This window comes from Mus musculus, chromosome 5, assembly GCF_000001635.26.
Source record: "Mus musculus strain C57BL/6J chromosome 5, GRCm38.p6 C57BL/6J".
Classification (NCBI taxonomy): Eukaryota; Metazoa; Chordata; class Mammalia; order Rodentia; family Muridae; genus Mus; species Mus musculus.
In genome coordinates this window covers 94,946,495-94,968,774 of record NC_000071.6, presented here as the reverse complement: position 1 = coordinate 94,968,774, position 22,280 = coordinate 94,946,495, and the positions used below count along the sequence as shown (strand labels likewise).

At 41.5% G+C, this 22,280-nt stretch overlaps 2 pseudogenes; one reads left to right on the top strand and one right to left on the bottom strand.

The window, feature by feature from the left end:
• Nucleotides 1-3,077: 3,077 nt before the first annotated feature.
• On the bottom strand, nucleotides 3,078-22,249 carry Gm7647 (annotated as a pseudogene).
• Gm3176 lies at nucleotides 13,500-17,528 on the top strand (annotated as a pseudogene).
• Nucleotides 22,250-22,280: the final 31 nt, after the last annotated feature.

Here is a 22,280-nt window from a genome sequence, read left to right as displayed (position 1 = left end):
CAGGATTCCCCATGGGCACAGCGTCCATTGTCACCTATGGACAAGAGAAGTCCTTGCCACCTCATTTCCTAAAGACCAATTAGTTTAAAATTCATACTGTGCCTAGTTGCTGTATAAAAACTGGCCAAATGGGCCGTGTGGGTTTGGGGCCTCTTCTTGAGGTGCATGACGATCCTAGCATACTGGAACAATAAATTTCTCTTGACTTTGAAATCATCACCTTTTACGAGTTCTTCACTCGAGGGTCCCCATTAGCTAAGGGTCATCAGAGCTTTACAACAGAGTCAAGCATTCCAGAAGGAGACCTACATAACTAAGTCATGTGGACCCATTGGGAGTTCACACAGACTGAACTACCGATCAAAGAGCATGCATGGTCTGGACCTAGGCCTCCTACTCATATGGAACAGATGTGAAGCTTGGTCTTAAATGTGGGTCTCCTAAAAATCAGACTGGGTGTTTTCTCCTTTTGAACTTTGTTCTCTGCTTTTGGAACCTTTTCCCCTTGATGGGCTGACTTGTCTGGCTTCAGTGGGTGAGGATGCATTTAGTCCTGATGCAACGTGGTGTGTCAAAGTGGTGTGGAACCTGGTAGGGGTGGGGAGTGTGTGCCTCTCCTTTGCTGAGGACAATGGCAGAAAGAAATGAGATGAAAAGGTCAGAGGGTAGAACTGGGAGGAAAAGACAGGCAGGAAGTGATCAGGTGATAAAGTGAATACATAAATGAATTAATGAAAACAAAAAGAAATGAGAAACATGGAGCTAGACATGTTAGCATTTAAACTTTGCACACCACAAACTGAACAGAAACAAGTTTTTCCTGAAACATGTTAGCAACATATATTCTCATGAACCACTTATAATTACACTTAATAGTCATGAAATATGCAATTATTTTGATATAAGACAAAGTTCTGAACATTGGATTGAAGCTTGGTGCCTTTAGTTAGTATGTACTTATAACTGATAATTAGTATATGTCAATTACACAAAGAATGCTGTTTCAGTCAGACATTTCCCTAAGACATAAATAGGTAAGGTTATATTTAGTTCTTATTTCTCTCCCTCTGTACATTGTTTCTTTCTCTTCTCTGATCAAGATATGCGTAAAGACTATACTATAGAAATTGTTCAGGTTTTTTTTATTATTTTGATTTTTATTTAATTATTTTGAACGGTTTTGTTCCTTTCCTGATCAGGGATAAGATGAGGTCAAGAGACATCAAAAGGAAAGTGCTCAGGGACTCTAGCTCCCTATCAAGAGGAAGTTTTTGATTTTTTATATTAGGTATTAGATAAGTAGATAGAATGCTACTGAATTCCTGCTCTGAATTCTCAACCTAGAGGGTGCTGAGATAATTGTTACATATTATCATACCCTTTTAATTTGGTTCACAGATCCTGTGAATGGCTAGGTAAACATTCTATGAAATGAAGCTCATCCTGACCATTCTTTTTTTTTTTTTTTTTTTTTTTAAAGATTTATTTATTATATGTAAGTACACTGTAGCTGTCTTCAGACACTCCAGAAGAGGGAGTCAGATCTCGTTACAGATGGTTGTGAGCCACCATGTGGTTGCTGGGATTTGAACTCCGGACCTTCGGAAGAACAGTCGGGTGCTCTTACCCACTGAGCCATCTCACCAGCCCCCTGACCATTCTTAGAATGACTCAGTATATTGCTTTATCATTGGCTGATCTATATAGTGACTATCTAAAAAAAGGAAACAATCAAGCAAACCAGCAACACACACATGTACACAAAATGTTTGAATTGTAATGAATTAAAGATAATGCCAAAGTCGTAAGCTTTTGTGCAAAATAAATTCCTGATTCCTTTTGATTCTCTATCAATGAGTGTGCTTACCATTCTCAAACATGGGCCTGTAAGGATCAAAAACTACGAGTCCTGGTTGGTCTTTCAGACAACTGGAGTTCAGCTCTAGACAAGCACCTGGTAGCTGACAACCATCTATACAACGTTCTGATGCCTTTTTCTATCATACAAGGATACATGCAAATAAAAGAGGAATATACATTAAATCCATACAGAAATAAATATTGCAGAGTGACAAACTACTAATTTCTTCTCACTCACCCATGGTGAAAGAGTTCAAACTCTGGAGCTCAGAGCATCTTACAATATTGCTCACCAATGGAGCTCAAAGGATATGCCTAAAACTCCACATGCTCTCTTCACAGAGACACAAGTGCTAATGAACAACATCACCATTTTAATTAATTGGGCCATTTTTTATTCCCTTGTGAAATTGAGTCCTTTTTTTATTTAAAGACTTCTTCAGCTGGTGGAATAGCTACATGTGTATTATGTGGATTTGTGCATGTGAAAGGTGGGATCCACAGAGGACAGAAAGGAGGGTCCTAGCACCTGAAGCTTGAGTTCCATTTGACAGCCACCTGGTTATTAGCTCTGAAACAGAACTTTCGTTATCTGCAAAAGCAGCATGTGCTCTTCACCGGTGAAGAGTCTCTCTCAATCTACATGTTGTTTGTTTTAAGAATATGAAAGCATGTTAATTGTGGGAAAATATCAGGTGAGTTCACTGGTCTTAAGGAACAAGGTCAGGGAATTGGACATTCAGACAGGGAGAAAGGGTGTGAGGGAAGACAGAAAGAACGAGTCTGAGAGAGTTATGTTCTTTATTTTTTTTCTTCCTCTGTACTTTAGGCCAGCCTAGAAGTTCATATATTTCCCACCATAGCTGATAACTTTATCCACTTTCCCAAGATTGTGAATTTTGACATGCCTGGCCTCAATGTGTACTTTTTTACTTCTTTCCAGAGGGTGATTTTTGTAGTCTTTTAATTTAGATGCTTTATTCAATTCAGACAATAACAATGATGTTTAAACAAAGAAATCATGTTCTAAGATTTCAATAAATACAGAGTAACAAATTATTTTATTGATAGTTTACAGAAAAGGGGTATAATGACTAGGCTGAGTGAGATTTTTTTCTCTGTTCTTTTTATTACAAATGAAGATGGAAAATACAATTTTTTTTGGTAAGACATGTGTCCCAAACCTTATTTTTATTCCAATCCAGAATGTTCCCATTTTACTGCCAGCAATGACAAAGGTTGGCCACCTGGTCAAAGACCCAGCGCTCCCCACATGTGTGGCAGATATCTGTAGCAAAGGAGCTGTTCTTGGGCTGCCTTATTGCTCTCAGTGTATCCATGAGATCCTGACAAACTTGGGCAAATCTTTCTACAGAGACTTGAGCAAATTCATCATAGCACTCCAGAGGGGCAGGGTATTGTTCCACATTCATCTTGCTCCAGTTGGCTGTGTGCTGCAAAAGGTCCTTCGGGAAGGGCATGGAGAATTCATTGTTGTAGAAGTTGATATTGGAGATCTGAGAGCATTGTTTGAATGCAGGTAGGAGGACACTGAGCTGGGAGTCCTTCATTCTACACCCCTGCAAATCCAGAGTCTCAAGAATGCCTGCCACTTTCATGAGGAGACCCCTCAGAGGCATAAGATCCAAATCCAGTAAGACCACACCTCTCAATTCCAGATGTTTTAGCTGAAAGAGGCTCTGACAGCAGGCAAAGGAATCCAAATCTCTCTGTGAAACCAGGGAGTAAGTAATGGAGAGGGTCTTCAAGGGTGTCATCAAGCACCTAGAGGTAAAGGAGACAGATGGTTAATTCTGGCAAATGGCATTGGAGAGGTTTGGCAGGGATATTCAGAGTGGTAGAAGGACTCAGGTGCCCCAAGATTAGTTTTACTAAGTCATTAAGGATATCATCTATGATGCTTCCTGTTGGAAAATGCTCAGTCATGTCAACCTCATAATTTATCACCTGGCCTCACTCTAAACCTGAGAACCAGTTCATCCCCTAATCCCAGATAGCACACAGAAGAAATTCCATCCCAATAGAATTCTGACAGGATCTCAATATTTGCTGTGTGTTCACTGAATCTGCATTCTATCATTCCCTCTGCAGTCATGCTTGCTCTCATTTACAGCCCAAGCTCTACATCCTGTCCCATGTATTCAGCACTACTGTGTTCAAAATATTTAACCCATGGGAACTGGGTGATGATAGAAGGCTATTCTAACAGATCTGAGCATATAGCTCCTGTTTACCCTGTACTTGTGAGTCCCCTGACTTCTCACTACACACTTCCATTCCTCTTCAGTTTCCATTTGATTGGTCGGCCATGATTCTAGGAAGAAATACAACTGATCCTTTCTAGATCTGACCTACTCTTTACCTCAAATCACTTTCCTACTTCATGAGTGCTCATTTGAGACACTGATTTACCTTGTAAAATTTCCCTTGTATAACTGAGTATTCATGGAAACAAGACATAACTTCCAGTCTTTGGAGTCTCTAAATATTTGTTCCTAGTGACTGGTTGGCATCATGTCCCCATAACCCTTAAGAAAAGAGAGACAGATTTGCTTTGATAGCTGAACCAGCTCTCCATCATGGCTTACCCTAGGACCTGATTCATCTGGGATCTGAGAAAATGGACACAGAACATGAAAAGATGCTGCAGACAGTTGAATTTGGAGAACTGAGAAGCAAACTTGTTGATACACTTGACTTCGGTGACTCTTGTTCTATTGGGTAAATGGAAGTCGATTTTGTGGAGGGGTGCCAGGAAGACTTTGTGAAGATTTCTCATCTGCCCAAAATAGGGGGCAAAACGTGTCAACTCTAACAGAGTCCATTCAGTATTTAGTTCTAACTCCATGATGTGCTCTGGATCAAAAACGTGGAAGATATGTCTGAGAGCTTTTACTGGCAGAGTCCAGATTTTCATCTTTGTACAGCAGAAATATAGGGAGCCCTTTCTCTCCTGGGCCCACTTCAAGAACCATGATTGTGCTTCATCAAGGCAGGACCTGATGCACAGGTCAACTGTGACCTTCAGACGCTGCCTCAGTGCATATCTGGGACGGACCTGCAGGGCTTTCTTTTCATCCAAGATCTCTGCTGAATAGTCACTGTCTTCTGAATCAGTCCATATGTTCCAGAAGCTATGGTGCACATTCCTCAGGTCGAGAAACTGTAGTTTTTTCCTCCTGCAGGTGAAACATAAGTATGATGGCAGACCCTGAATTAGCTTTTACTACATATATCTAAACTCGTCTATCTTCCGTGCTAAAGTGTACATTTTTTTTCAGGACCTGATATCCAAGTTGGACTTAGGCTTGCTACTGAAGCTTTCCTGTGCTTCTGTACACATGAATACTTTTCTTTCAATAAGGTACACTTTACTTCTCCTTACTTACATTATTAGTTCTTGTGGGAATGTCAGGGATAGGCTCATTCCACTGTGAGGCCACATTTACTCTAGTCCATATTCAAGGCTAATCCATATCGAACTGTGCTCAGTACAAGTAAACAGTAGCTGTCAAGAACCCTGTATCCCTGCCTGATGATGCCATCAGAAGCATCTGATCCATTTATGACAGATCTAATCTCCCTGACAATGTCTAATGTGTACTCCTTCTGCTCCCTTCTACAGGACTTGGAAATTGCTTACCTGGGGTGAAACCCTATGGTTCGACGAATGTCTACTCCATCTAGCACAGCCTGCAATGTTTCCAGGTCAGTAGTCCTCATCAATGCCCCCACAGGGAGACAGTGGAAAGGCCAGGCTATCACCAATGCCTTTATGAGCTTGATATATCTGCCATCAATGGCCTCCTTGAAAAGTGCTGGGAAGAGTCCATGGGCCATCTCCTCCAGATCAGACATGCCTAGAGCCTGCTCTCTCTCACCAGAGTCTGAATTGCCAGCTTCTGGAGTGTGGATGGGGTATGAACATTCATCTTCTTAAGGTCTCCAATCAGAAGGATCCTGGGGAAGGAGTCAGAAATGCATATACATTTAAGAGAATATTTATAAAACTTCCTCACCATCACATCAACCACTAAGCTTCTGATTTACTTCTCATGCAATGGTAGAGACATCAATTTACCTCTTCATCCTAAGACATCATAGAAAGACAGTCGCCCACACTGTCATCATGGCAGCCTCTCTATCACCCAAATGGGTATATAATTTTTGGATCAAAAATTTTGTATGTGACACACTCTTTAAAAAAAGAAAGAATGAAAGTAATATTGAATTGGCAAGACTCACAGGACTTAATGTGGATGGCTCAAGACAACATGTGCATCACAAGCGAGATAGAACCTTAAGAGACCAGCCTCAGTGGATAGGCATGTTCCCCACGTGAGGGAAGGGCCCAGTCACCCATCTCAAAATTTTTAACTTAGAATTGTTCCCATCTAAAGAAAAACTTGGACAAAAAATGAATCAGAGATTGAAGGAAAGACCATCCAGAGACTGCCTACCCTGGGATCCATCCCATCAGCAGACACTAATCCCCGACACTATAGTTGGTGCCAAGATGTGCTTACAGATAAGAGCCTGGTATAGCTGTTCTCTGAGAGGCTGTGCCAGCATGTAAGACAATTGCAGACACTTATAGGCAACCATTGGACTGAGCCAGGGGAACACAATGGAAGGCTTAGGGAAGAACAGAAGAGGTGAAAGAGATTAAAACCCCATAGGAATAACATCAATATCCACTAACTTGACCCCTCAGAGCTCTGACGGATGAAACCATCACCCAAAGTTTGTACACGGGTGCATCCACGGCTCTGGATAAATATGTAGCTGATGATTGAATTATCTGATATCCATGGGAAGGGAGATGCTTGGTCCTGTGGAGGCTTGTTGGGGACTGGGTGTGTGTGTAAGGGAGTATTGTCTTAGAGTCAAAGTGGATAGATGATGGTCAGGGGCTGCCAAAGAAAAGACTGGGAAAAAGAACAACAATTCAAATGTAATTAAAAAATCAACAAAAAAAAAGGAAAAAGAAAAAAGAAAAAAAAATCCCAAAACAAAAATGCAACACACAACAATCATGGAAGCAGTAAACACACACACACACACACACACACACACACACACACAACACCCTGTGTCTTGGATCAATATTGATCCACTAAGCATGATGATGACAATGGGTTCCTATAATTTTCAGGGTTTTCTAGGTCCCAAATACAGACCATATCAAAAAAATCAAAGCTGTGTGAAAGCGATATAAAGCAAAGCCTAATGTAAGACATTGAGTGAGACATTAAGACACTCCAAGTGTAACTCCAGCTATTGTGAGTTAAAGGTGTTCAAAGACACATGGTCCCCTGGTCTCCAGGTGAGCCAGTGACTCACAAAAACAAGCACAAACATTTGAGTGAATGGAAATGTGAGGGAACACACTAGTAATGTTAATACTGAGGAGTCTTATGAGTCAAAAGGTTATTGCTTTTCACCCTACCCAATGCCACATGGCCATTTGTAGGACAACTTAAACAAAATAGAAAATCAACCATAATAATGAAATCACCTGGTTAACATATACGTTTGTGATGAAGCTAAAACTTCATTTGAAATTAAATCCCAGGTGTTCAATGTATTCCTCTAAGAAGAAAAAATTAACATGTTTTGTCCTAACTTGGAGTCTAAATGTCTCTACATCAAACCGCATGACCCAGGGGAATATCATTACCTACTAGTTCTGAACACTGTAGACAGGTCTCTGAGTGCTGGTCAAACAAGACAGTTATTCAGGCTGCAGTTCTCTGAATGTGTTCTCTGGCTCCAGTGAAGCCTTTATATACCTCTCTGCTCACCACTCCCTTTTGTAGCCACACCCACCAATCCCAAACTGGAATTGGAGTAAATGATTAAACTCCACCCTTTTAATCGTATTTGTAACATGCAACCTTTTCAGTGATTGAATCGGAGCTCTCAACCTCATTTCACAGCTCATGTGGGGAGGTTATGGAACAAGAGGAACACATCTCTATTGTTGAAGAGAGTCCAAACTTGCACAACCACTTGTAAGATCAATCTGGCAGTTTCTCAAATAACTGAGATTCAATCTACCTTGTAGACCCAGCTTTACCACTCACAGACAGAAAGCCAAAGAGGACCCACAATGCCACAAAGATACTTGCTTGACTATGTTCATAGTAGCCATCGTTCTACTGAAGATACCTTAAGGCCTTCTAAAACACAGCAGAACTGATGCACATATGAATTTAGAGAGCTTGAAGCAGCGGGCACAGGGCATGCACAGATTCTACCTCATGACAGTATTGAGAGAAGCTCCCATTCCGAACCCAGAAGCTGTCTCCAATCTATAAAGTAAAGTCTTCCAAATGAAACACTAAACTTGTTAAATGGAATTTTTTTTTTTTTTTTGGTTTTTTGAGTCAGGGTTTTTCTGTGTAGGCCAGGCTGTCCTGGAATTCACTTTGTAGACCAGGCTGGCCTTGAACTCAGAAATCTGCCTGCCTCTGCCTCCCAAATGCTGGTATTAAAGATGTGCACCACCACTGCCTGGAGTTAAATGGAAATTTTCTGTTGAATGCAAATCCTACTCTTAAAAGAAGACTAATTAACCAGTTGTAGGAGGGAAACAAAACAAACTCAAAGACAATTTAGCAGATCTGAGTGTTAGAAAGTTGTGTTATACACTTTTGTTTATTTATATTGTTCTGCTTTTAGATTATAAATTCTTTCTGTTTTTCTGGGATTTCTGTGTTTTTGAATGTATTCTGTATTTCTTTGGGATTTTTTTTGCTGTTGTTGTTGATGATTCTACTTTATATTTTTGATGGGTTGGCTCTCTTTTTCTGTTGGTTTATTTATATTGTCCTGTTCCAAGTTGTGTGTTTTTCTTTTCTTTTGATTTTCTGTTGCTCTTTTGGTTTATTTGTTCATTTCTCTGTTTGTTTTTCAAGCAGGGTCTCATTGTATGTTAAACTGTTCTGTAACTCACTTGCTAGGCCAGGCTGGAGGTGGTCCTGCCTCTTCCTCCCCTGTCCTGGCAGTACACTTGTGTTCTGCCACACATGTTTCTGGATTCTTTAAGTGCCTGTTTCTTTTCTCAGGAGAGATACAAAGGGTGTGGATTGAGATGGAAAATAATGTGGGAATGACCTCAGAGGAGTTGGGGGAGTTGAAACCATAATCATAACACGATGTATGAAAAAAAAATATTTCAGTAAGGGAGACGCAAAGAAAAGGGGAGGGAGATATGACTGAGTAGTTAGAGCACTGGCTTCTCTAACAGATACCTCAGGTACATATCCTAGCTTTTGTGTGTCAGCTCCTGTGTTTTTGTCCCCCATGCTCCTAACTCCTGAACCATCTCTTTATCCCATATCTGATTAACATGAAGGAGTGCCAGCTTAGCACATTGTCTACAGATAATGCCACTGAGATAGGAACTAGACAGGTTGAAGGCTCATACTACACAAAGAGGCAGAGATAGTATCTTCTTTAATTTGCGTGTAGACAGGGTTATAAATGAGGACTATTTCACCTAGGCAGCCATAACGAATAGCATGGGGGTTCATTACAGGAAAGGATCTCAGTATCCAGACTTGATAAGTGAGGTAGTACAGTTTTGGAAGCTTGAAAATTGGGAGCTATAGAACTCTTGATCATGAGAGAACCCACAACATGGAGAAGGCCAGTGGCTCCTTGAATGAGACCCAATCTTGAGGAAAGTGCCTCAAGAGAAGTTGTTCCAAGACTTGTAGCTAGCAAGCCTTTTCGTTGTGTACACTGGACTGGAAGGAAACTGATCTATATTCTGTACTTTCATAGGAACCAGTGTCATTGATGCTCTCCCCCTGGAAGAAGTGATTCTGGAATGACCCCTGAGGTTACTCTCTAGGCACATCTGGTAGAGATTTTCAAGATATGCAAAGGTTGAGGATCAAGGCTAGATGTGACCATTGTCCTGTGACAGCCACATTTCTGGGGAAAATCAATGGGAGAGGCCAAGATCATCAGTTCCTTTGGATTTTGAGTCTGTAGTCTCTGGATTTTGCCTGTTAAATTCAACTGTCAGTCAAGGAAGAAAATGGTTGCTCATAGCTTTGGGCAACAAACAGGTGTTGGTGTGACCCTCACAATGTTCCTTCCCAGGTCCTACTGGTGTGGCTCAGAGGTGAAAAAGAAAGGAATTGTGTGTGCTAGGAAGATGTGAATGGCTAAATACTATAGGCATGGTTGTTGAAGCATCTGCTATATCTGCATAGGTGATAGAGAGCACCAAGCTACCAGAATAAAAGCTCTGGGCACCTGAATAGCAAGGGGGTTAGAAGTTTCATGGCCAAACAGAGAATAGTGCTTAGTAACAGGATCTCAGCCACAGTCAGGTCCAGAGGAAACCCTCAAACAAAGACAGATGTAAAAAATACCCCCCAAAACCCCCACAAACAAACAAGAAACACACCAGATCAAGAAAAACTTTGAGACTTTCCATTCTTCTACTCTGATGAGCATGGAACAGAAGGTCAACCTCACCAGGACAGGGCTCCTTGAACCTTGGTGCAACAATACTACCCAAACAACAGATTCTACTGTGCATGAAATTCCCCAAGGACAGCCTGGACAAGCTGCTCAGAGGAACACAGGTCAATTTCAGAAAATCTCTAGAAAAAAAGTTATTGCAATATAATATGATCAGGGATCTATTGTCTCCCATTGAGCACAAAGCCTGGACCTGAAGAAAGCTTTTGCCCACCATTGGGTATGTATACAAAGCCTCCATTCCAACTCTGATGTGTGACATTGTTTATACATGCTGAAAAAGTGTGTACACATCAGTGTCTGAGTTTGGTGACTGTAAATGGGATGGATCACCAGGTGAGCCAGTCTCTAGATGGTCGTTTATTCAGTCTCTACTCCACACTTTGAGTCTGTATCTCCTTCCATGTTCCCCCCTTTTGTCCACCCCCTTTAAGATAGATAAAAGATCCACACTTTGGTCTTCCTTCTTCTTGAGTTCCATGTGGTTTGTTAATTTTATCTTGGCTATTCTGAGCTTCTAGTCTTCTGGACTAATATCCACTTATCTGTATATACGCCCCAGTGTGGGGAAATGGCAGGGCCAGGAAGCAGGAGTGGGTGGATTGGTAAGCAGGGGGAGGGGGAGGGCATAGGGGAAGGATGTTTTTCACAGGGGAAACCAGGAAAGGGGCTAATATTTGAAAATGTAAATAAAGAAAATATCCAATGAAAAGGCGGGTCATTGTCTTTATCTCTAGACAGTGGTACCTGTGGCTCTTTCATTAAAAACTGTAGTGCCTATTAACTCAGCAAGGTCAATGCCCCTAGGCTCCGGAATTCCCTGGTCATGAGCCCCATCCAGCTCAAAGTCTCTTTTCTCTTGGTCCCATTTTACTCTGAAAATCTTTCTTTCTACTTTGGATTTCTTCTTTCTTTTCCAAGGAGATCTCGTTAGCATTTTGGAGAAAGCCTTTTTTTCTTGACCCAAGGAGTTTTACTGCAGATATTTTAATTCATGAAGCCAGAACAAGAGGCTGAGCTGCCAATCAAACACCCAGCTCCCATTGTTGGTATTTGAATGGGAGACACAGAATTACATTATGTAGTTTGGGGGTCATCCTTCATCAGTTCACTGAAACTTGCACCACCACCCTTGATAGCTCTCCTGCTCTTCTGTACATGCTGACTGTCTTAGTTCATTTGTGAATTGGTGGATCAGCTAGGGAGTGTGCATGTAGAGTGGGTGGACTGTAAACTGAAGTGGTCTCTGTCAGTACAGCTGTGGGTACCACTACTGAACTCAGGCTTGACAGCAAGTGCCGTTCCCCTCTGAGCCATCTCACTGGCTCTTAAGCTCCCTTGAGGTTAATTTAAGAATTTTATTTTGTGTTTTGGGTACTTTTTTGTTTGGTTTTTGTCTCTCTGTCTGTTTGTTTGTTTGATTGATTTTTGACAGGGTTGGTCAGTTTACCCTTCTCTGGTTCTTTCTGAACTCAAGTTGTATACTAGAGTAACATTGACCTCAGAACTTCTCCTGCATCTACCTACCTAATCCTGGGTTTTAAGTCTGTACCTGCACCATCTGGGAAATTTCATCTTGTTTGTGTGTTTGTTTTGTTGTTTTTAGACAGGGTCTCTTTGTTTAAGAGCCCTAAATGTCCCATAAGCCACTCTGAGGAGCAGTCTGGCCTCGAAATCAAAGATGCTCCTGCCTCTTACTGTAGTGCTGGGATTTATGCCCTGTGCCACCCTGCCCAGCTCTGGTTTAATTTTGTGAAAGATCCTCACTCCATAGATTTCACTGGTTGGGGTTTAGTTATTAAGATAAGGGTAGCTCTGAACTCCCTGAATCAGTCAAACTTTGACTCCTGAGGGGAGGGAATCAATGTGTATGCTGCCATTCTCAGTATAAATATATTGTTTTAGTAAGATTTGTTCTATGTGTAGGGGTGCTTTGCCTACAACTATGAATGGGCAGCCCTCTCATGGCTGCTCCCCTAGAAGGTCAGAACGCAGTTTCACAACTGCTGGAACTGGAGTCACAGATCATTTCAAGCCACCATGTAGATGATAGGAATAGAAGGTTGACAGGTGTTCCTTCTTTCTAAGCCAAGTCTCCAACCCAAGACCCACATCCCTGAGGAATGTTGTTGGGCTGATCCAACTTGTCATAATCTAAGTTGCCTGAGCAGCCAAGGGCACCATCTCCCTCACACCTTCTTGTTCATGTTTGCCTTTGTCCATTTAGAAAGCAGGTCTTTTAGGGATCAGACTATACTTCAGCTTACAGTTTGGCTGAAGATGACATTCAAATGAGCCTCCTACCTCCCACTTCCAATTTTGAGCTTACCAGCATGCCCCATCTTGTCTGTTGCACAGAGAGTTTTAGAGAGGAATCCTTGAATGCTGGGTAGCTCCCTACCGAGTACACACACAACACCCTGGCCACTATAGTAATGGAATCAATCCTTGCTCCTACCCTACCTTTTGCGTGGCTGCTGCTGCAGTTTACTGACAGAGCATCCACTCCAGCCCTTCAGCTCCAGTACCTATTCCTAACTCTGACTCTGTATTCTGTCCCAAATCCAGCTAAAAAGAATACCTTTGAATTATGGTATGTCTCTGATCAATAACAGATTAAACCCTTAGCTGATGAAAACTAAAAATGACTCTGGTCCCATGAATGAAATCCAACCAGATGTGTTTATTCATAACAGTAATCCTAGCAATAAGAAGGATTCTGAGGCAGAAGAATTTCTAGAATTAGACTTCTAAAACACCCTTGGCTTCTGAGCATGACAAGATCCCTGGAACAAATTGAAAACTAAGTAAACCTTAAGTAAATGAAAGAACAAATCAAAAAACTTGATGTTATATGGTTAATTAACAAGTGGAATGTTCATATTTATCCATGAAACTTTGGGGGGGGGGATGAGGAAGAGTGGAGAGTATGTGAATACAATTCCTTCTGATTTAACCGATGAAATGATTAGATCTTTGATCTGGAATTTGAAGGGTGGAGATTAAACCAGGAAATCCAATTCCAGTTTTGGTTGGAGGGTGTGGCTAAAATAGGGAGGGGTTAGCACAGAGGTATATAAAGGCTCCAGTTGATCCAGAGAACACACTCAGAGACCTGCAGCCTGATAACTGCCTGGTGCAGCTGGGACTTGGAGACCTATCTGCAGTGCTCAACTGGTATGTACTGGTTTTTCCTTGGGTAATGCAGTTTGATGTAGAGAAGTTTAGAGTTCTTTAGAGGAACAGGTTAAAGACCTTGGGTTTCATTCCAATTGAATTTTTAGACTCATCACCGACATACTTCTGTAGCATCACTGATATATTTCTATAGCTTGCATAGTTCATTAGTGTGTTTCATATAATTTTTTGAGACAAGTATTCTGTATCTTGTTCAAACTCTCTTAGAACTGGCCATGTGGCTCCTGGGAAGCTGGAAAGCAGTTCATTCTGACTAAACTGTTCCTTCAGGTTTCTTCTTCACTGAATTTGTGTGTGTGTATGTGTGTGAGAGTGAGAGACAGGCTCTGGCTCACACTGTAGACCTGTACACCATGTATCTTTGATTTTCTTCAATGCCCAATTGCTCGAGTGAAACTTTTGAGTTATGCATATGTATTGTCTTAGGCTTTGCGTTTCATCTTTTCCACATAGCTTTCTTCTGTGTACATGATCTGCTTACCAGACCCAGGAAACCCTAAAAATTGTAGAAATGTACTGAAGTCATTCTGCTTACTGGGAATTAATATTGATCTGCATCACAAGGATTTATGTTTGTTTGTTTGGTTGGTTGGTCAGTCGGTTGGTTTTGTTTGATTTTCGATTTTTTTTTTAATTATTTTATGTAAGTACACTGTAGCTGTCTTCAGACACACCAGAATAGGGAGTCAGATCTTGTTACGGACAGTTGTGAGCTACCATGTGGTTGCTGGGATTTGAACTCTGGACCTTCGGAATAGCAGTCGGGTGCTCTTACCCACTGAGCCATCTCACCAGCCCCTGGAATATTTTTTTAAGAATGTTTTTGAGAAAGGGTAACACAAAAAGTATTTTGATTTGAAAATTATGTGCTCATTTGGTTTTTAGAAAGACCCCGGTTGTGGGAGTCTGTCTCTCCACCACCAGTTTAGGTTGAAGAGGTAAATTGATTTCTCTGTCACTGTCAGAGTAGTAACTCTGAAGATTAGTGGTTGATGTAATGGTGAAGAAGTTTTACAAACTTTGTCTTGAAAGTATATTTTTTTCTGAATCCTTCCCAAGGAGCCTTCTGACTGGAGACCGAAGAGGATGACTGTTCAGACTCCGTCCACTCTCCAGAATCTGGCATTGCAGGCTCTGCTGAGAGATGAGGCTTTGGCCTTGTTCTGTCTGGAGGAGGTGCCTTTTCTGCTCTTCCCAGCTCTGTTCAAGGAGGCCTTTGCTGGCAGACTTAAGAAGCTCATGAAGGCAATCGTGGCAGCCTGGACTTTTCCCTGTCTCCCTGTGGGGGCTTTGATGAAGTCACCTAACTTGGAGACCTTGCAGGCTGTGCTAGATGGAATAGACATGCAACTGACAAGAGAATCTCACCCCAGGTGCGTAATAATCAAGTTGTCTTTCAGGGATCATTTGGGTACACAGTAGAGATTGTGGGTTCAGGGAGAATGGCTTCCGATGGGATCATCAGACAGTGGTGCAGGAACCTTGAAGCTATTGTCTTCTTGGACTAAGGACAGTTGTAACTGACAGTTGTCAGTGGATTACAGCTTACTCTAAGTAGCCTCTAGAATGAGCTTATTCCTGGTTTTCCCACAACCACTATTAATGGGACTAAGGAGAAATAAAGAGTACCTTAGTGGAAGGAAAGTGGTCAGGTCTACACATGCAGCTCAGGGAAAGATTCTGTAGCATGCTTGTGTGCACATTGCACTCTGTTTAAAGAAATTATACCTTACCAAAGTGGGGGAGACTTGAGTTTAGAGTCAGGTAGTCAAAGCTGACTGTGGGTAGTCACGTCTGCTGACATTTGACATGTTTCACTCCCGACAGGGGAAAACTTCAGGTTCTGGACCTGAGGAATGTGCACCATGCCTTCTGGGACATATGGGCTGGTGCAGAGGATGGTAGCTGTTCTTCAGAGTCCTTGGATGAGAAGCCTACAGTAGTGAAGGTCCTTCGCAGATATGCACGGAGGAAGCAGCTGAAAGTGGTAGCAGACCTGTGCCTCAGGCCCCGCCGTGATGAAACACAAGCATACTTCTTGAAGTGGGCCCAGCAGAGAAAGGACTCCCTACATTTGTGCTGTATAAACATGAAGATCTGGGCTATGCCCGTGGACTTTGTCTTAGAGATTTTGAATGTCTTTCATCCAGAGCACATCGAGGAATTCGAACTGAACACTGAGTGGAATGTGTTTAATCTGGCCCGTTTTGCTCCCTGCTTAGGGCAGATGAGAAATCTTCGCAAACTTCTCCTGGCACCCCTCTATAAGAATGTCTTCAAGATTGCCAATAGGACAGGAGACAGAGAAAGATAAGTGTGTCAAGGAGTTCGTTTCTATCTTCTCCAAATTCAATTGTCTCCAGCATCTCTCCATGCAAGGTGTCCACTTTCTCACAGACCACATGAGTCAGGTCTTCAGGTAAGCAAGGATGGAGATCTGGGTTACCTAGCAGAGAATTTTTTTTGTCCGTTTTAAGGATTATTCATGTACAATGCCTGACAGTCAGCCACCTGGAAAAATTTTTAGTGACCTTTTAGAATATGGCCGTTATGTGTATTGATTCAAAGTCTCAAATAATTACTCCTGAAGCAAAAGACTGAAGGGAGGTAAGGAGTAGCACAGATCTGATCAGAAGAGACTGTAATTCTTCTTGGAATCACAGCCAACAAAATGATCAGAAGTGCTGGCCAGTTGTGGCACATGCCTTTAATCTTAGGACTTGGGAGGCAGAGGCAGGTGGATTGCTGAGTTCGAGGCCAGCATGGTCTACAGAGTGAGTTCCAGGACAGCCCGGCTATACAGAGAAATCCTATCTAGAGAAAAGGAACAAAATAATCAAACAAACAAACAAACAAAATGATCAGAAGGGAACAGAGAGTTAAGGTTGTAGTTAGGAGCTGGGGGAGACCATCAAAGTGAGGAGGTTAGCTCTGTGCTAAGATCTGTGGGAACAGCCTAATATCTTCCCCTACTTTCCCATGGTTTTGAGCCCCAGTACTGTGGAGTACAAGGGATATGAGGGATTGTGTGGAACTGTAAGGGATAGCAAGAGTGACTGTTCAGAAACTTGGATGAAATGCAGCTTTAAATGAGCCCACATGTAATGTCCCTAGATCCTGTCAGGACTCTTTTGTCACAGAACTTCCTCTACGTGTCTTATGGGCAAAACTGGTTTTCTGTGTGGGACTGAAGCGAGCAGATTAAGTGTGGGTGACCTTGGGTCACCTGGTCCCTTCTACAACTGTGTAAACTGCATTCCACGCTCTCCATCACCACTTGCCAGAATTAACCATCTGGTCTCACTTATTCCTAGGTGCTTGATGACACCCTTGGAGTCCCTCTCCATCACTCACTACCAAATTTCACAGTCAGACTTGGATTCCTTCTCTTGCTGTCAGAGTCTCTTTCAGCTAAAACATCTGGAGATGAAAGGCATGGTCTTACAGGTTTTGGATGTGATGCCTCTGAGAGGTCTCTTAGAGAAAGTGGCAAAAACTCTTGAGACTCTGAATTTGCAGGGATGTAAGCTGAAGGACTCTCAGCTCAATGCACTCCTACCTTCCTTCATACGATGCTCTCAGCTCACCAAGATCAACTTGTACAACAATGACTTCTCCATGCCCATCCTGAAGGACCTTTTACAGCAAACAGCCAACTGGAACAAGATGAATGTGGAACAGTACCCTGCCCCTCTGGAGTGTTATAATGAGTTGGGACATGTCTCTGTAGAAAGATTTGCCCAACTTTGTCAGGAACTCATGGATACACTAAGGGCAATAAGGCAGCCCAAGAGCCTCTCTTTTGCTACACGTATATGCCACAAATGTGGCGAGCCCTGTGTCTATGGTCAGGGGGGTAGACTTTGTTTTTGCTGGCGGTGAACATGGATTCAGAACTTCTGCATGTGAATAAATGACAGTCTTGAGACACATCTCTCATCTGGGGTGCTCAGAGACTGACTTCAGGCAATGTACAGATACTTGGAAAGGAAAGGATGTACAATAATTGGGATTTTGGAGGCTAAGCTTGACATGGGGAGCAGACTTGTGGACTGGCAAAGGCAACTTGGATGTTTTGAGTGGACTCTGCTGGGACAGATTAACTAGATCCTTTGTCATGGACTTGTAAACTTTTTGTTCTTCACTGTAATATATAATTGAATAAATAGAACATGGGTGCTTTTTTAGATGTTATTCCTGAACGTCTGAGTAGAATAATATATCTAACTTTAAGCATTTTGAGCAAATATCCTCTGGAGAGAGTCAAAATGAACACATGGATGCTAGCATGTCATGATTCAATATCTGGGGTAGGTGGATAAAGTTATCAGCTATGGTGGTTCACATATGGATATCTAGGTTGGCCGGTGGTAAAAAAATTTATAAACCCAATCTCTGTGTCTCTCACACTCCTTTTTCCTTCCTTCCTCTCACCCTGTGTCCCTGTCTGCCTGTCAACTTCACAGGCCTTGTTGCTTGGAACCTGTGAACCTGCTGGAAGTTTGCTCACAGAAAATTCCTTTCATGCTCTTCAGAAAAACAAACAAATCAACAAACAAAAGTTCATGAGCCCAAAAAGGCAATGAGCCATGTTTTAATAGTACATGTTGCTTTAGAAGAGGGAAGAATTTGATTTCAGAACTATCATCAGATGCCTCCAGCTGGAACTCAGGCTTCAGGTGTTAATCCCATTTCTTCAGAAATCTGTGGATCCTAGCATTTACAAGCACCATATGTACAATAAATCTGCATATACACAAAATTGAGAACATCTTAGAGAAAGTCACACCATTTCACACAGGTTTCAGAAAAATGAAGTAATTGATTAAAATGATATTGGTCAGTAGCAGTTCCCAGAGTTTTGTGTGCCTCCAATGGTATTCCCCTCTACCATAGTGTGAAGAGAATGTGTGAAGTTTCAGGTGTTTTCATTGAGCTTAATTGGGGACCAGTAGCCCAGTTTGTTCTGTTCTCTAGTTTGAAGCCTGCACCTTAGAAGTGTGAAAGAATACTAGTAGTTTGTCCTAGAACAATATCTGTCTATTTGACTGTCAGTCCTTTTTAAGACAGTGTTTGGGACCCTTATTATTGCTCAACAGTCCTATATGATGAGTTTCTCTCTAAAGAATCTACAATACACAAATACATTAACATGCACATACACACACCAAACAAATGAATAAAAAAATTGAGAATGAAAATTTCAAGGTAATTCCAAATATTTTCAGTATGTGAAATAAACTTTTGATTCATTGCTATTCTATACCTCCAAGTACTTTACCTATAGCAATTCGTGATATCCTTAGTTTACCCATGGTGGAAAGAGAAAGACCAGTAACTAGACTTGAGCTATGGTGGTAATTAGTCACTGAGCTGAACCATCAAGTTTGAAAATTTCAAATTATTTTCACAATATGTGAGATGGAGCCCCAAGACATCATCTATGCCAAGCAAGCATAGAACCACTGAGGTACATCTCAGGTTGATTTTGATCAACTCATCCAGTTGTTCATTTCTGTAAGATGCTTTACTTCCAGAGGGTTTTACTTTGTAGCCTATCCTGGCTGATAATTTTGTCTACCTAAGAGGGTTTGCAATCCCTCAGAAATATTTTTCTGGGGCCATTGATTCTTCAGATCATGTTGGGTTAAATTTACAAATCTCCTGCCTCATCTTCTCATACCAGTAAACATCATTTAAAACCAATGCCTGAAATGTCTTTATATGAGGAAAGAAAAATATTTGGTGTCATCTTGGGCCACATGCCTATCTTAGAGACAGCCTGTAGACATGAGATGGGTGCTTGCCCATTTGGTCAAGGTGTGGACACATGGAACCAGGTTAGTAGAGCACTCAGTGTCTGAGAGACCAGACAGTGACTTCATCCAGGGAATCAGTCTCTCTACTAGCTTCTTTGGGCTCTTTGTTGCTGTTGACACAGGCTGTCATGTATGAGCTGCCTCTGCAGTAAGACAGCTGTGTACTCCTGATACTCCTCCCTCTTCTTTCCATGTGAAGGCAAGAGGGCAATATATCAAGCCCAGTCTCCAGCAAGGTTTTCAATGGCCTTTGAATTTGGACCTCTCATTTCAATCAGTAACTTGCAGTATTAAAGGTGCGTTTTACTCTCCAATTTCTCCTTAAAAGAATCCAGTTCCATGTCAGGCGTGGTGGCACATGCCTTTAATCCCAGCACTCGGGAGGCAAAGGCAGGCAGATTTCTGAGTTTGAGGCCAGCCTGGTCTACAAAGTAAGTTCCAGTACAGCTAGGGCTATACAGAGAAACCCTGTCTCGAAAAACAAAACAAAAACAAACAAACAAAAAGAATGCAGTTCCACAGAAACTGATCTCACTGCTGGTTTGGTGGTCCACAGTTCCTGTCTCAGGATTCAGGGGTGGTAGCATCAGGGTAAATATTCAAGCTAGCCTTAGCTTCATAATTGGCTGCAGGCTAGGTTAGTCTACGTCAGACTGACTCAAAAATAAAGAAATATGTATGGAAAGTGGATTAGGGCATATCATTTCTAAGATATTGACCCAGAGCACCCATGCTCTGTGTGGGTGGAGAAGCACCCTTATAGAGGCAGGGGCAGGGGGAATGGGAAAGGAGGGTTCCAAAAGGGAGACCTGGAAAGGAAAAAAACTTTTGAAATGTAAACAAATAAAATATCCAAGAACAAAAAAAAGAAACAAAATGCATGATATGAAGAATCAACAAAACCAAGAGCTGACTGAGAAAAATCAATAAAGTGGATAAACCCTTAGCCAAACTAACTAAAGGCCATAGAGAAAGAATCCAAATGAACAAAATAAGAAATGGAAAGGGAGACTTAGCTACAGAAACTGAGGACATCCAAAAATCATCATCATATCTTAGTACAAAAGAATTGTACTCTTAAAGTAGAGAAACATTGACAAGATCGAGGATGAAATTGCTTTTATGATATCTCTGTGAAGAGAGAACACTAGAGACCTTTGTCTCAGTCCCATCAGAAAAGCTTCAATCTTACACTAATACAATGTTTATATAAGCTACTCCCTTAAAGAACCAAAGTAAATTGAACTGAAGAACAAGAGACTGTTTCCCATAAGTTAGGAATGGCATTATCGGAAATGCTGTGGACAGTTTTCCTATCAGCTACAAATGCTTCCACAGTTATTTATAATTAAAGTGAAAATAGTTGTTTGGAAGAAAAAATATAAGTAAATATTTTTTATTTTATTATTGACATTTAACAAACAAAAAAAAGAAAAAAGAAAAAAAGAAAAACTACCTTGTTTGCTTACACATTGCTGATCTATTTCAAGCTGCTTAGTTACAAATGTAATTAGGTTCTTGGGAATAATAATTTTATTAATAATACTTAAAATATTGGCTCATGTGAAGGTGTTGGGAAACATATTTTCTCTTAGTATACTCATTGTAAACTTTCATTTAAACCATAGACTATAAGTACACTGTTATTTTTGTAATGTTTGGAAGATATAGCTGGGATATATAGGCTGTGGAAGAAAAAGAGTGTTGGAGCTTTGCTCCACCCATCAAATGTGTATGCATGTATATGTACAAAGTTGAAGGTTGTGAAGCTTACTTCATCCACCGTGTGTGTGTGTGTGTGTGTGTGTGTGTGTGTGTGTGTGTGTTTGTGTGTGAGAAAGAGAGAGAGAGAGAAAATATGTATGTAAATTATGTGTGTGTGTGTGTGTGTGAGAGAGAGAGAGAGAGAGAAATTATGTATGATCCATCAACACTTCTTGCCAGTCCCACTGAGTATTTTGCTGGCAACAGATTGCTTCTTGCCAACCCCATAGAATCAACCTTTGCTCCTTCAGAGAAAAGTCAGCTGGGTGATCAGCTACCAACTCTATGCACAGCCTCAGTTTGCCCTGGATGTCAAAGCTGGCCTTTGAAAAATGAAGATGTCAACATTTTACTTCAGGATTGCAAGCAAACTTTTCTTTCCTAGGCTCAATCCAAGAAGTATGTGCATCATTCATTTGTAAGTTTTCCAAAACAGAAGTCAGCAGTTATCACCTTCACAGTAGGATTTGGTACAGCTTCCTGCTCAGGCTCTTCTACCTACTTCTGGATCTTGGTCTCTCCTGAGCAGCTAGCACCAGCAATTCCAGTCCATGTATCCCAAACATCATGATGCTCATTCTGCATATCGGGTACTCAAAGTTTCCACCTCCTATGGGTAACAGGTGAAGTGTCAGTGGAAAAGAGACGACTTTCCATGGAGTCAGCTCCTCCTTTCTCCTATCTGGTCTAGGCAGTGTTTGGTTTTTCTCCTAGTGCTGAATGTCCACTAACAACCTAATGTTGTTAATGACTTTTTCTGAGCTGCCTCCATAGCCCTGTGAGTTTACTCCATTCTGTTACTCTTTAACTGGTACTACTACTACCTGTGGGAGAGTCAAGGGAAGGCTCTTTCCCTGTACCTACATCTTTACTATTAGTCCACGGTACACTGAACAGTATTTTCTCATCAGAGAACAACATCAGTCAAGGCATCTGCAATCTTGCTAGTGAAACTTCTGATCTACCTCTGTTCCCATCCTGCAAGATCCAGTCGATTACTTCCCCAAACCCCAGTGTCCCCCACTTGATGTTACATGGGCCATGCTTACCTGAGTTGAAATTCATGTGTAAATAGGACATATAATCCACCCAGCATACCTGAAATATTGCCTTCTC